At 36.9% G+C, this 14493-nt stretch overlaps 2 long non-coding RNA genes across 3 annotated transcripts; both read right to left on the bottom strand.

The window, feature by feature from the left end:
* Window positions 1–1526: 1526 nt before the first annotated feature.
* On the bottom strand, window positions 1527–10426 carry LOC117273167 (uncharacterized). 2 transcript variants are annotated; one of them, XR_011411046.1, is made up of 9 exons: window positions 9078–10426; window positions 8059–9010; window positions 7197–7294; window positions 6336–7006; window positions 5474–6144; window positions 5204–5253; window positions 4299–4521; window positions 3080–3398; window positions 1527–1848 (listed from the first exon to the last, which is right to left on the bottom strand). It is a non-coding gene; the product is annotated as an uncharacterized lncRNA (long non-coding RNA). The 2 variants fall into 2 exon arrangements; XR_011411045.1 differs by lacking the exon at window positions 1527–1848 and having other exon boundaries at window positions 2347–3398.
* Window positions 10427–12250: 1824 nt separating this feature from the next.
* On the bottom strand, window positions 12251–13911 carry LOC138899614 (uncharacterized). The gene is made up of 3 exons (XR_011411358.1): window positions 13522–13911; window positions 12660–12757; window positions 12251–12468 (listed from the first exon to the last, which is right to left on the bottom strand). It is a non-coding gene; the product is annotated as an uncharacterized lncRNA (long non-coding RNA).
* Between the last annotated feature and the right edge of the window lie 582 nt (window positions 13912–14493).

Here is a 14493-nt window from a genome sequence, read left to right on the forward strand (position 1 = left end):
CTGGAACACGCAACATGCGTCCGGTTCAGCCCGGACCATCATGTTCAACATAGCCACCGCCGGTTCGCCCCCCAATTTCATCCACCCATTCTGAAACACGCTGGACTTGGAATGTGTTCCATTCAGGTTGACGCTCACCTAGACCGATCCCAGCAGCTTCCCACTGGTAACACCGCACGTGCGGCCCATGCGCCCCGTGAAAACGGACACTTTTATGGGTTTATAAAACTTCTAATGACCAATCTTAGGAGAAGTTTGCTTCAAAGCTTAGAAGTCGCTTGCACCTTCTGCAGATCAGCATCTTTCCAACCTACAGCTCATAAACGTTTTAAGCAGAGCAAAAATGTTGTAAAAAAACATTATATACCTTTTTCATACTCATATTTTAAAGTGATTGTAAAGGCGAGAGTACAAGACTAAACTAAGAACAGATATCCAATCTCCAAGAGGAATGACATGTTAGAAGCAAAACTAGATGTAACTGTAGGGAATATAACCATAAGAAGTAGATAATCAGAAAACAGTACCAGAGGATAAGGAAAAAAAAGCATCCACCTTCAATTCTCACTGCAGAGGAAAAAGAAATTGAGATTTCAAGATGTTCAAAAATATGAATTACTTGGTAAGGGTTGTGTGATATGAGACCAAATAACGGATCTACTAAGCCATTGGCTCAAATTCATCATTCATACAGTCTAAACTTCATTATGAGAAATTTTATCTGAACCAAACATGCAAGGGTGAAACACTCATCATAACCAATATGTGGCAGGATCAAAGTTGTAAGGTTGTGTTATACTTCCCTACCTTTTTCCATGTATATTTGCTTAGTATCCTTTTTCATCCTATATTCTATTTAATGAAAAGAATCTTCGACCACTATTGGATTAGCGGAGACCCGGTGAACAGTAAGAGAGAAGAAGATAAAAGAGGAGAAAACCTTTGGTGAGATTGAAACTTTTCCATCCAAGTAATGCAGGACAGAGTAGCAAGAACTAACGTGCAGCTAAAATCCATGCTGCCGATTTTTTCCATAGAACAACTACTACGTCTTAGTCCCAAACAAGTTAGGATCGGCTATATGAACCCTTACTTCTTTCTTTAAGCTCAACTCATATCATCGTGAATTGACAAGTTTTATACTGGCTGTCAGCCTACCGTAACCCTCCTCCTTTACCAAGTCTTGGGACCGGCAATGTGAGCAAGCTCAAACAGAAGGTGTTACTACCAATTCTTTCCATAGGCGTAATGGCCTCTGGGCCACTTAAACTTGCACCGGATTTTAAAGTCGATATATGAACATTCGGTTTTCCCATTTTAGCACCTCAACTCGATAAAAATACTTATAATAAACCCCTCCCTCGGAGCGTGTATCTCAATTGCCTGACATAAATACCACGTCAGATACTAAGACCATTTAATGTTTGATATTTGTAATATTTGGGTCCTATCCTTTTCAAAACCAATTTACCAAATTTTTAATTTTTGTTCTCTTTTCTTTCTTCTTCACCGCAGCTTCGCCAACACCTTCCATTGCCCAACCACCATTTCCAATAGTAAAAATTCAAATTTGATCAATTCAAATTCTAGTACATATCTTAACCAAACCTCAGTCTAGAAATTAGTCCAAACAAGCCATCAGATCCTCTAAAAAAAATATCAAAACCATTCCGACAAGGGTTCCCTCGAAAGAAATGACATCTCGGCGACACTCGTTAAAATCAAAACTAACAGACCTTTTTATGCACTTATTACTTCCCACGCCTGGAAGTTTCCAGTAATTTCGTCGTCTCAACCGACCAAAGAAGATTGCCGGAAACGCTGTCACCACCATACCTTTGTCATCAACTGAAAAAATGAGATAGACCAACCAACACCAAAATGATTAGTTTGTGGAGAAATGAAGACTGACCAAGGAATTGTTCAAAGTTGCAATGAAGAGAAAAGAGGCGGGGGTGGGGGAATGGGAAGAAACCGTGGGGAGAAAGAAAATTGTGTGTTTGTGTGTGTGTGCGGGGGGGGGGGGGGAGGTATAAGAGGGTTACGGGAGGGATTTATGATTTATTTTTAGTTTTTACTCCCTCTGTTTCAATTTAGATGAGGTAAGTTGACTCGGCACGAAGTTTGAAAAAACAAAAGACTTTTGAATCTTGTGGTCTTAAAAGTTTAAGGGGTAAAAGCTTTGTGGGGTCATGACATTTATGTGGTTATAAAAGCTTCTCATTAAGGGTAAAATAGGTAGAATGAAGAGTTTAAAGTTGAATTATTTTCAAATTTAGAAATGTGTCATTTATTTTGGAACATATTAAAAAGGAAAGTACATCATCTAATTTGAAACATAGGGAGTATTTGTTTGTCTTTTATTTACTTTTCCTTTTTTTTATTCAGATTTAATATTTTTAAATACAGTAATACAAACGACACTTTTTCTGCATGATTAGCACGTACTTTGATCACGTCAGCTATGCTACTGCCACATAAGCATAGTGAAAGGTCAGAGGTGTTCACTTATAAGTAATCGATTGAGTTGAGGTGCTAAAATAGGAAAATCGAAAGTTCATATATCGGCTTTAAAATCCGGTGCAAGTTTAGGTGGCCAAGAAGCCATTTCGCCCTTTCCATATACTGCTTATTTATGTAGGACCAAAATATTATTTTAAAAACATTTGTAGGACCAAAATAGATATTCCTTCTTTTTACATAGCACTAAGAAAGGGAGGCTTTGCCTCAGGAAATCATAAACTATATTCTTTATTTATTTGTTCTTAAAGTCTAAGTCATTCAAAATCAATCAAATTTCATGCACACATTACTTACAAATTAAAAGAATTGCAACAGCATGAAGACTATGGCCAAAATATAGAACTGCAATAAAGCTGATACTAGCCATTGCATCCATCAATTTCATCTACAAGGGGCCTAAGCCTTGCAGCAATCTTTAAACGTTCTCTCGACAGCAAATATTCATGGTCACAAAAATTTTGTTGAACAAATGATGGAGAACCTAAAAAAGCCATGTTCTTATTGCAACAAAAATTGGTTCAAATTCAACATAACCCATACGATTAATTACTCTTACCTGCTTCATTGTCAAGCTCTTGCAAGTAATGCAAAATCACCCTACACAAATATGAAGTTGAAAAGAAGAAGCATCTTAGAATCATAGTTCTGTTTTGGCAAAATTAGGCTATTAGTTATCCTGAGAGAAGAGTGAAAATCCAAGCTTCAAATGATTCCACATTGAAGACCCAAATGACCGCCATAGACCGAAATGCAAACACATAGGTGCACTCCTTATACGGGCTTCCACAAAGAGAAGTCATTTCAGGCGAATATTACAATGTTACATGAGAAACTTTGCTGTTTCCTAAAGTCTCTTTTACTCAAGCACACAGAGTCTGCAAGAGCAATGAGATATCATTGATACAAATTGCGGAAAAATGATAATGAAAGACTTAAGAAGAAGCAGGAATCTGGAAAAAATTAAATATATCTTCTTCTTTTTTGTTAGTGGCATCAAAAAAGACAACTCTAGGTACAACAGCAAAGAGAATGATGCCAAACAGAACAATATGCACATTGAGTAAATTAACTACGGATTCTTATAGCTGACCCTCAACTAACTTGGGATTGGACTTTGGAGCATAGTTAATTGATTGATTTGATCGTGAACCCTTCCCAATTTGGTCATTCTTCCGCAAGTGTTTCCTTTTCAAGGATGCGCCAAATATGAAAATTGAATTTGCACATAGATGCAGTACACCAGAAAGCTTTCCAAACAGCAAAGAGATTAAACCCACACATAGTTCAAGATCTTGCGTTGTACTTGGCAGAATTTCTTTTAGCTATTAATTCTGTTTATAATGATTTACCACCACATCTAAATTAAGAGGAATTTTTTTCAAAAGGTCTTTGACTCTTTGCAAATGCACCAAGATCATCATTAAGAGGAAATTTATATTACAACAAAAAGGGCAGCCCAGTGCACTAAGCTCCCGCTATGCGCGGGGTCCGAGAAAGGACCGGACCACAAGGGTTTATCGTATACAACACCAATCAGAAAATCACAAGACAATTCTATAAAGTATGGTCCATATGCATATGCACATACATAATCTATATATATAAGTTAAATTAGAAGTGTAGAAACCATCGTTACAGACCATGTTTTGATCTCACCAGCACAGGAATTGTCAGAATAGAAGCTTGTGAAATACAACTTATAGAGAAGCAATAGCCATGGACAACCAAACAAACCAACAAAAAGCAAAAATTAAAGTAAAATTCAGATTACTAACCTGAGCCAGCAGCTGTCGTGGCTTGCCTGTACTTCTTGTCTTGAATATACCTAGCAGCACAAACGTCCATGAGCTAGTCTCTATTGTTCCTGGCTCGGCTACAAAATACCCGTCAAACTCCAATTGCAAGAAAAACCCGAGATCTCCAAATCTGAAACCTCTCAGGTAATCATAATTTTCACTTTAAGTCCGACCAAAAGCTTGTTCTTCCGATAAGCCTCAACTGTCATACAATTCCAAAGTACTTTGCATTATTTTCAAAACCCTAAACTCATTACTCCTATGAATTATATATGCTTTGGATGGAAAGGAAGTGTATTGGCTGATGGTACCATATGACTCATCCATCTCTAGAAAAAAGTGAATTGGATGTTACTTCTTCTGCACGTATCATGAGGTAGCCTTGCTCTCGAATTCTCTCTACCAAAAAATTTAATTCAGGCAGCAAGCTGAATCAAATTATCTAAGAGAATGCAAGAGCAAGGCAACCTTATCACACCTGCGTAAGAAATGACATCCAATTTACATTTTTTTTAAAATGGACAAGACGAGTCACATTATGCCATTAGACAACACAGAGGAACTTCCCCTCATGCAACATCAACCAACACACTTCTGTTGTGATGAAAGAAGAAACAAAGAAACTTGCTTTTAGTAGAATGTGGATAACCAATCAAAGAGATGCTTGCAAAAGGAATAAGCACTGAACCATAATTTTTTCAGATATGAAGCAAATCATCTGATGGAATATCATGCTTGAGACCAGCATATGATATACGATTCTAATTCTTAATAAAGCAATATGTGATACTTTTTTTAATGGTTTTAGTAAAGATAGCAATAGCCATGGCCAACCAAGCAAACCAACAAAAAACAAAAACTAAAGTAAAATTCAGATCACTAACCTGAGCCAGCAGCAATAGTGGCTTGCCTATACTTCTTGTCTTGAAGATACCTAGCACCAAAAACGTCCATCAGCTAGTCTTCTTTTCTGATATAAAGCAAATCATCTGATGGAATATCATGCTTAAGACCACCATATGATATACGATTCTAATTCTTAATAAAGCAATATGTGATACTTTTTTAATGGTTTTAGTAAAGATAACAATAGCCATGGCCAACCAAGCAAACCAACAAAAAGCAAAAATTAAAATAAAATTCAGTTCACTAACCTAAGCCAGCAGCTGTAGTGGCTTGCCTGTACTTCTTGTCTTGAAGATACCTAGCAGCACAAACGTCCATGAGCTAGTCTCTATTGTTCCTGGCTCACCCGTCAAAATCAAATTGCAAGAAAAACCCGAGATCTCAAATTTGAAACCTCTCCGGTAATCATAATTTTCACTTTAAGTCCTGCCAAAAGCCTCTTCTTCCGACAGGCCTCCACTGTCATACAGTTCCAAAGTACTTTGCATTATTTTTGAAGCCCTAAACTCATTTCTCCTATGAATTATATATGTTTTGGATGGAAAGGAAGTGTATTGGCTGACGGTAGCATATGACTCATCCATACCTAGAAAGAGTGAATTGGATGTTACTTCTTCTACACGTATCATGAGGTAGCCTTACTCTCGAATTCTCTCTACCAAAACTTTAATTCATGTAGCAAGCTGAATCAAATTATCTAAGAGAATGCAAGAGCAAGGCAACCTTATCACACCTGCGTAAGAAGTGACATCCAATTTATAATTTTTTTAAAGTAGACAAGACGAGTCACATGATGCCATTAGACAACACAGAGGCACTTCCTCTAATGCAACATCAACCAACACACTTCTGTTGCAATGAAAGAAGAAAAAAAGGAGCTTGCTTTTAGTAGAATGTGGATAACCATTCAAAGAGATGCCTGCAAAATGAATAAGAACGAATCATCTAATGGAATATCATGCTTAAGACCAGCATATGATATACGATTCTAATTCTTAATAAAGCAATATGTGATACTTTTTTAATGGTTTTAGTAAAGATAGCAATAGCCATGGCCAACCAAGCAAACCAACAAAAAGCAAAAACTAAAATAAAATTCAGTTCACTAACCTGAGCCAGCAGCTGTAGTGGCTTGCCTGTACTTCTTGTCTTGAAGATACCTAGCAGCACAAACGTCCATGAGCTAGTCTCTATTGTTCCTGGCTCACCCGTCAAAATAAAATTGCAAGAAAAACCTGAGATCTCAAATTTGAAACCTCTCCGGTAATCATAATTTTCACTTTAAGTCCTGCCAAAAGCCTCTCCTTCCGACAGGCTTCCACTGTCATACAGTTCCAAAGTACTTTGCATTATTTTTGAAGCCCTAAACTCATTTCTCCTATGAATTATATATGTTTTGGATGGAAAGGAAGTGTATTGGCTGACGGTAGCATATGACTCATCCATCCCTAGAAAGAGTGAATTGGATGTTACTTCTTCTGCACGTATCATGAGGTAGCCTTACTCTCGAATTCTCTCTACCAAAACTTTAATTCATGTAGCAAGCTGAATCAAATTATCTAAGAGAATGCAAGAGCAAGGCAACCTTATCACACCTGCGTAAGAAGTGACATCCAATTTACAATTTTTTTAAAGTAGACAAGACGAGTCACATGATGCCATTAGACAACACAGAGGAACTTCCTCTAATGCAACATCAACCAACACAGTTCTGTTGCAATGAAAGAAGAAACAAAGGAGCTTGCTTTTAGTAGAATGTGGATAACCATTCAAAGAGATGCCTGCAAAATGAATAAGAACGAATCATCTAATGGAATATCATGCTTAAGACCAGCATATGATATACGATTCTAATTCTTATTAAATCAATATGTGATACTTTTTAATGGTTTTAGTAAAGATAGCAATAGCCATGGCCAACCAAGCAAACCAACAAAAAGCAAAAATTAAAATAAAATTCAGTTCACTAACCTGAGCCAGCAGCTGTAGTGGCTTGCCTGTACTTCTTGTCTTGAAGATACCTAGCAGCATAAACGTCCATGAGCTAGTCTCTATTGTTCCTGGCTCACCTGTCAAAATCAAATTGCAAGAAAAACGTGAGATCTCAAATTTGAAACCTCTCCGGTAATCATAATTTTCACTTTAAGTCCTGCCAAAAGCCTCTCCTTCCGACAGGCCTCCACTGTCATACAGTTCCAAAGTACTTTGCATTATTTTTGAAGCCCTAAACTCATTTCTCCTATGAATTATATATGTTTTGGATGGAAAGGAAGTGTATTGGCTGACGGTAGCATATGACTCATCCATCCCTAGAAAGAGTGAATTGGATGTTACTTCTTCTGCACGTATCATGAGGTAGCCTTACTCTCGAATTCTCTCTACCAAAACTTTAATTCATGTAGCAAGCTGAATCAAATTATCTAAGAGAATGCAAGAGCAAGGCAACCTTATCACACCTGCGTAAGAAGTGACATCCAATATATAATTTTTTTAAAGTAGATTAGACGAGTCACATGATGCCATTAGACAACACAGAGGAACTTTCTCTCATGCAACATCAACCAACACACTTCTGTTGCAATGAAAGAAGAAACAGAGGAGCTTGCTTTTAGTAGAATGTGGATAACCATTCAAAGAGATGCCTACAAAATGAATAAGAACGAATCATCTAATGGAATATTATGCTTAAGACCAGCATATGATATACGATTCTAATTCTTAATAAAGCAATATCCGATACTCTTTTTATGGTTTTAGTAAAGATAGGAATAGCCATGGTTAACCAAGCAAACCAACAAAAAGCAAAAGTTAAAGTAAAATTCAGATCACTAACTTGAGCCAGCAACTGTAGTGGCTTGCATGTACTTCTTCTCTTTAATATACCTAGCAACCCAAACGTCCATAAGCTAGTCTCTATTGTTCCTGGCTCGACTACAACATACCCGTCAAAATCCAATTGCAAGAAAAACCCGAGATCTCCAAATTTGAAACCTCTCCGGTAATCATAATTTTCACTTTAAGTCCTACCAAAAACCTTTTCTTCCGACAGGCCTCCACTGTCATAAAGTTCCAAAGTACTTTGCATTATTTTTGAAGCTTTAAACTCATTTCTCGTATGAATTATATATGCTTTGGAGGGAAATGAAGTGTATTGGCTAACGGTACCATATGACTCATCCATCCGTAGAAAAAGTGAATTGGATGTTACTTCTTCTGCACGTGTCATGAGGTAGCCTTACTCTCGAATTCTCTCTACCAAAAAATTTAATTCAAGCAGCAAGCGGAATCAAATTATCTAAGAGAATGCAAGAGCAAGGCAACCTTATCACACCTGCGTAAGAAGTGACATCCAATTTACATTTTTTTAAAATGGACAAGACGAGTCACATTATGCCATTAGACAACATAGAGGAACTTCCCCTCATGCAACATCAACCAACACACTTCTGTTGTCATGAAAGAAGAAACATAGGAGCTTGCTTTTAGTAGAATGTGCATAACCAATCAAAGAGATGCCTACAAAAGGAATAAACACTGAAGCATAATTATTTCTCATATGAAGAAAATCATCTGATGGAATATCATGCTTGAGACCAGCATATGATATACGATTCTAATTCTTAATAAAGCAATATGTGATAATTTTTTAATGGTTTTAGTAAAGATAGCAATAGCCATGGCCAACCAAGCAAACCAACAAAAAGCAAAAATTAAAGTAAAATTCATATCACTAACCTGAGCCAGCAGCTGTAGTGGCTTGCCTGTACTTTTTGTCTTGAAGATACCTAGCACCACAAACGTCCATCAGCTAGTCTTCTTTTCTGATATAAAGCAAATCATCAGATCACTAACCTGAGCTAGCAGCTGTAGTGGCTTAACTGTACTTCTTGTCTTGAGGATACCTAGCACCACAAACGTCCATGACCTAGTTTCTATTGTTCCTGGCTCGACTACAACATACCCGTCAAAATCCAATTGCAAGAAAAACCCGAGATCTCCAAATGTGAAACCCTTCCAGTTATCATAATTTTCACTTTAAGTCCTACCAAAAGCCTCTTCTTCCGACATGCCTCCACTGCCATACAGTTCCAAAGTACTTTGCATTATTTTCGAAGCCCTAAACTCATTCCTCTTATGAATTATATATGCTTTGGATGGAAAGGAAGTGTATTGGCTGATGGTACCATATGACACATCCATCCCTAGAAAAAGTGAAGTGGATGTTACTTCTTCTGCACGTATCATGAGGTAGCCTTACTCTCGAATTCTCTCTATCAAAAAATTTAATTCAGGCAGCAAGCTGAATCAAATTATCTAAGAGAATGCAAGAGCAAGGCAACTTTATCACACCTGCGTAAGAAGTGACATCCAATTTAAATATTTTTTAAAATAGACAAGACGAGTCACATTATGCCATTAGAAAACACAAAGGAACTTCCCCAAATGCAACATCAACCAACACACTTCTGTTGTGATGAAAGAAGAAACAAAGGAGCTTGCTTTTAGTAGAATGTGGATAACCAATCAAAGAAATGCCTGCAAAAGTAACAAGCACTAAAGCATAATTTTTTCTGATATGAAGCAAATCATCTGATGGAATATCATGCTTGAGACCAGCATATGATATACGATTCTAATTCTTAATAAAGCAATTTGTGATACTTTTTAATGGTTTTAGAAAAGATAGCAATAGCCATGGCCAATCAAGCAAACCAACAAAAAGCATAAATTAAAGTAAAATTCAGATCACTAGCCTGAGCCAGCAGTTGTAGTGGCTTGCCTGTACTTCTTGTCTTGAATATACCTAAACTCATTTCTCGTATGAATTATATATGCTTTGGAGGGAAATGAAGTGTATTGGCTAACGGTATCATATGACTCATCCATCCGTAGAAAAAGTGAATTGGATGTTACTTCTTCTGCACGTGTCATGAGGTAGCCTTACTCTCGAATTCTCTCTACCAAAAAATTTAATTCAAGCAGCAAGCGGAATCAAATTATCTAAGAGAATGCAAGAGCAAGGCAACCTTATCACACCTGCGTAAGAAGTGACATCCAATTTACATTTTTTTAAAATGGAGAAGACGAGTCACATTATGCCATTAGACAACATAGAGGAACTTCCCCTCATGCAATATCAACCAACACACTTCTGTTGTGATGAAACAAGAAACAGAGAGCTTGCTTTTTGTAGTATGTGGATAACCAATCAAAGAGATGCCTACAAAAGGAATAAACACTGAAGCATAATTATTTCTCATATGAAGAAAATCATCTGATGGAATATCATGCTTAAGACCAGCATATGATATACGATTCTAATTCTTAATAAAGCAATATGTGATACTTTTTTTAATGGTTTTAGTAAAGATAGCAATAGCCATGGCCAACCAAGCAAACCAACAAAAAACAAAAACTAAAGTAAAATTCAGATCACTAACCTGAGCCAGCAGCAATAGTGGCTTGCCTATACTTCTTGTCTTGAAGATACCTAGCACCAAAAACGTCCATCAGCTAGTCTTCTTTTCTGATATAAAGCAAATCATCTGATGGAATATCATGCTTAAGACCACCATATGATATACGATTCTAATTCTTAATAAAGCAATATGTGATACTTTTTTAATGGTTTTAGTAAAGATAACAATAGCCATGGCCAACCAAGCAAACCAACAAAAAGCAAAAATTAAAATAAAATTCAGTTCACTAACCTAAGCCAGCAGCTGTAGTGGCTTGTCTGTACTTCTTGTCTTGAAGATACCTAGCAGCACAAACGTCCATGAGCTAGTCTCTATTGTTCCTGGCTCACCCGTCAAAATCAAATTGCAAGAAAAACCCGAGATCTCAAATTTGAAACCTCTCCGGTAATCATAATTTTCACTTTAAGTCCTGCCAAAAGCCTCTTCTTCCGACAGGCCTCCACTGTCATACAGTTCCAAAGTACTTTGCATTATTTTTGAAGCCCTAAACTCATTTCTCCTATGAATTATATATGTTTTGGATGGAAAGGAAGTGTATTGGCTGACGGTAGCATATGACTCATCCATACCTAGAAAGAGTGAATTGGATGTTACTTCTTCTGTACGTATCATGAGTTAGCCTTACTCTCGAATTCTCTCTACCAAAACTTTAATTCATGTAGCAAGCTGAATCAAATTATCTAAGAGAATGCAAGAGCAAGGCAACCTTATCACACCTGCGTAAGAAGTGACATCCAATTTATAATTTTTTTAAAGTAGACAAGACGAGTCACATGATGCCATTAGACAACACAGAGGAACTTCCTCTAATGCAACATCAACCAACACACTTCTGTTGCAATGAAAGAAGAAACAAAGGAGCTTGCTTTTAGTAGAATGTTGATAACCATTCAAAGAGATGCCTGCAAAATGAATAAGAACGAATCATCTAATGGAATATCATGCTTAAGACCAGCATATGATATACGATTCTAATTCTTAATAAAGCAATATGTGATACTTTTTTAATGATTTTAGTAAAGATAGCAATAGCCATGGCCAACCAAGCAAACCAACAAAAAGCAAAAATTAAAATAAAATTCAGTTCACTAACCTGAGCCAGCAGCTGTAGTGGCTTGCCTGTACTTCTTGTCTTGAAGATACCTAGCAGCACAAACGTCCATGAGCTAGTCTCTATTGTTCATGGCTCACCTGTCAAAATCAAATTGCAGAAAAACCTGAGATCTCAAATTTGAAACCTCTCCGGTAATCATAATTTTCACTTTAAGTCCTGCCAAAAGCCTCTCCTTCCGACAGGCCTCCACTGTCATACAGTTCCAAAGTACTTTGCATTATTTTTGAAGCCCTAAACTCATTTCTCCTATGAATTATATATGTTTTGGATGGAAAGGAAGTGTATTGGCTGACGGTAGCATATGACTCATCCATCCCTAGAAAGAGTGAATTGGATGTTACTTCTTCTGCACGTATCATGAGGTAGCCTTACTCTCGAATTCTCTCTACCAAAACTATAATTCATGTAGCAAGCTGAATCAAATTATCTAAGAGAATGCAAGAGCAAGGCAACCTTATCACACCTGCGTAAGAAGTGACATCCAATTTACAATTTTTTTAAAGTAGACAAGACGAGTCACATGATGCCATTAGACAACACAGAGGAACTTCCTCTAATGCAACATCAACCAACACAGTTCTGTTGCAATGAAAGAAGAAACAAAGGAGCTTGCTTTTAGTAGAATGTGGATAACCATTCAAAGAGATGCCTGCAAAATGAATAAGAACGAATCATCTAATGGAATATCATGCTTAAGACCAGCATATGATATACAATTCTAATTCTTAATAAATCAATATGTGATACTTTTTTAATGGTTTTAGTAAAGATAGCAATAGCCATGGCCAACCAAGCAAACCAACAAAAAGCAAAAATTAAAATAAAATTCAGTTCACTAACCTGAGCCAGCAGCTGTAGTGGCTTGCCTGTACTTCTTGTCTTGAAGATACCTAGCAGCACAAACGTCCATGAGCTAGTCTCTATTGTTCCTGGCTCACCTGTCAAAATCAAATTGCAAGAAAAACCTGAGATCTCAAATTTGAAACCTCTCCAGTAATCATAATTTTCACTTTAAGTCCTGCCAAAAGCCTCTCCTTCCGACAGGCCTCCACTGTCATACAGTTCCAAAGTACTTTGCATTATTTTTGAAGCCCTAAACTCATTTCTCCTATGAATTATATATGTTTTGGATGGAAAGGAAGTGTATTGGCTGACGGTAGCATATGACTCATCCATCCCTAGAAAGAGTGAATTGGATGCTACTTCTTCTGCACGTATCATGAGGTAGCCTTACTCTCGAATTCTCTCTACCAAAACTTTAATTCATGTAGCAAGCTGAATAAAATTATCTAAGAGAATGCAAGAGCAAGGCAACCTTATCACACCTGCGTAAGAAGTGACATCCAATATATAATTTTTTTAAAGTAGATTAGACGAGTCACATGATGCCATTAGACAACACAGAGGAACTTTCTCTCATGCAACATCAACCAACACACTTCTGTTGCAATGAAAGAAGAAACAGAGGAGCTTGCTTTTAGTAGAATGTGGATAACCATTCAAAGAGATGCCTACAAAATGAATAAGAACGAATCATCTAATGGAATATTATGCTTAGGACCAGCATATGATATACGATTCTAATTCTTAATAAAGCAATATCTGATACTCTTTTTATGGTTTTAGTAAAGATAGGAATAGCCATGGCTAACCAAGCAAACCAACAAAAAGCAAAAGTTAAAGTAAAATTCAGATCACTAACTTGAGCCAGCAACTGTAGTGGCTTGCATGTACTTCTTCTCTTTAATATACCTAGCAACCCAAACGTCCATAAGCTAGTCTCTATTGTTCCTGGCTCGACTACAACATACCCGTCAAAATCCAATTGCAAGAAAAACCCGAGATCTCCAAATTTGAAACCTCTCCGGTAATCATAATTTTCACTTTAAGTCCTACCAAAAGCCTTTTCTTCCGACAGGCCTCCACTGTCATAAAGTTCCAAAGTACTTTGCATTATTTTTGAAGCTTTAAACTCATTTCTCGTATGAATTATATATGCTTTGGAGGGAAATGAAGTGTATTGGCTAACGGTACCATATGACTCATCTATCCGTAGAAAAAGTGAATTGGATGTTACTTCTTCTGCACGTGTCATGAGGTAGCCTTACTCTCGAATTCTCTCTACCAAAAAATATTATTCAAGCAGCAAGCGGAATCAAATTATCTAAGAGAATGCAAGAGCAAGGCAACCTTATCACACCTGCGTAAGAAGTGACATCCAATTTACATTTTTTTAAAATGGACAAGACGAGTCACATTATGCCATTAGACAACATAGAGGAACTTCCCCTCATGCAACATCAACCAACACACTTCTGTTGTCATGAAAGAAGAAATATAGGAGCTTGCTTTTAGTAGAATGTGCATAACCAATCAAAGAGATGCCTACAAAAGGAATAAACACTGAAGCATAATTATTTCTCATATGAAGAAAATCATCTGATGGAATATCATGCTTGAGACCAGCATATGATATACGATTCTAATTCTTAATAAAGCAATATGTGATAATTTTTTAATGGTTTTAGTAAAGATAGCAATAGCCATGGCCAACCAAGCAAACCAACAAAAAGCAAAAATTAAAGTAAAATTCATATCACTAACCTGAGCCAGCAGCTGTAGTGGCTTGCCTGTACTTTTTGTCTTGAAGATACCTAGCACCACAAACGTCCAT

This window comes from Nicotiana tomentosiformis, chromosome 9 (genome assembly GCF_000390325.3).
Source record: "Nicotiana tomentosiformis chromosome 9, ASM39032v3, whole genome shotgun sequence".
Lineage (NCBI taxonomy): Eukaryota > Viridiplantae > Streptophyta > Magnoliopsida > Solanales > Solanaceae > Nicotiana > Nicotiana tomentosiformis.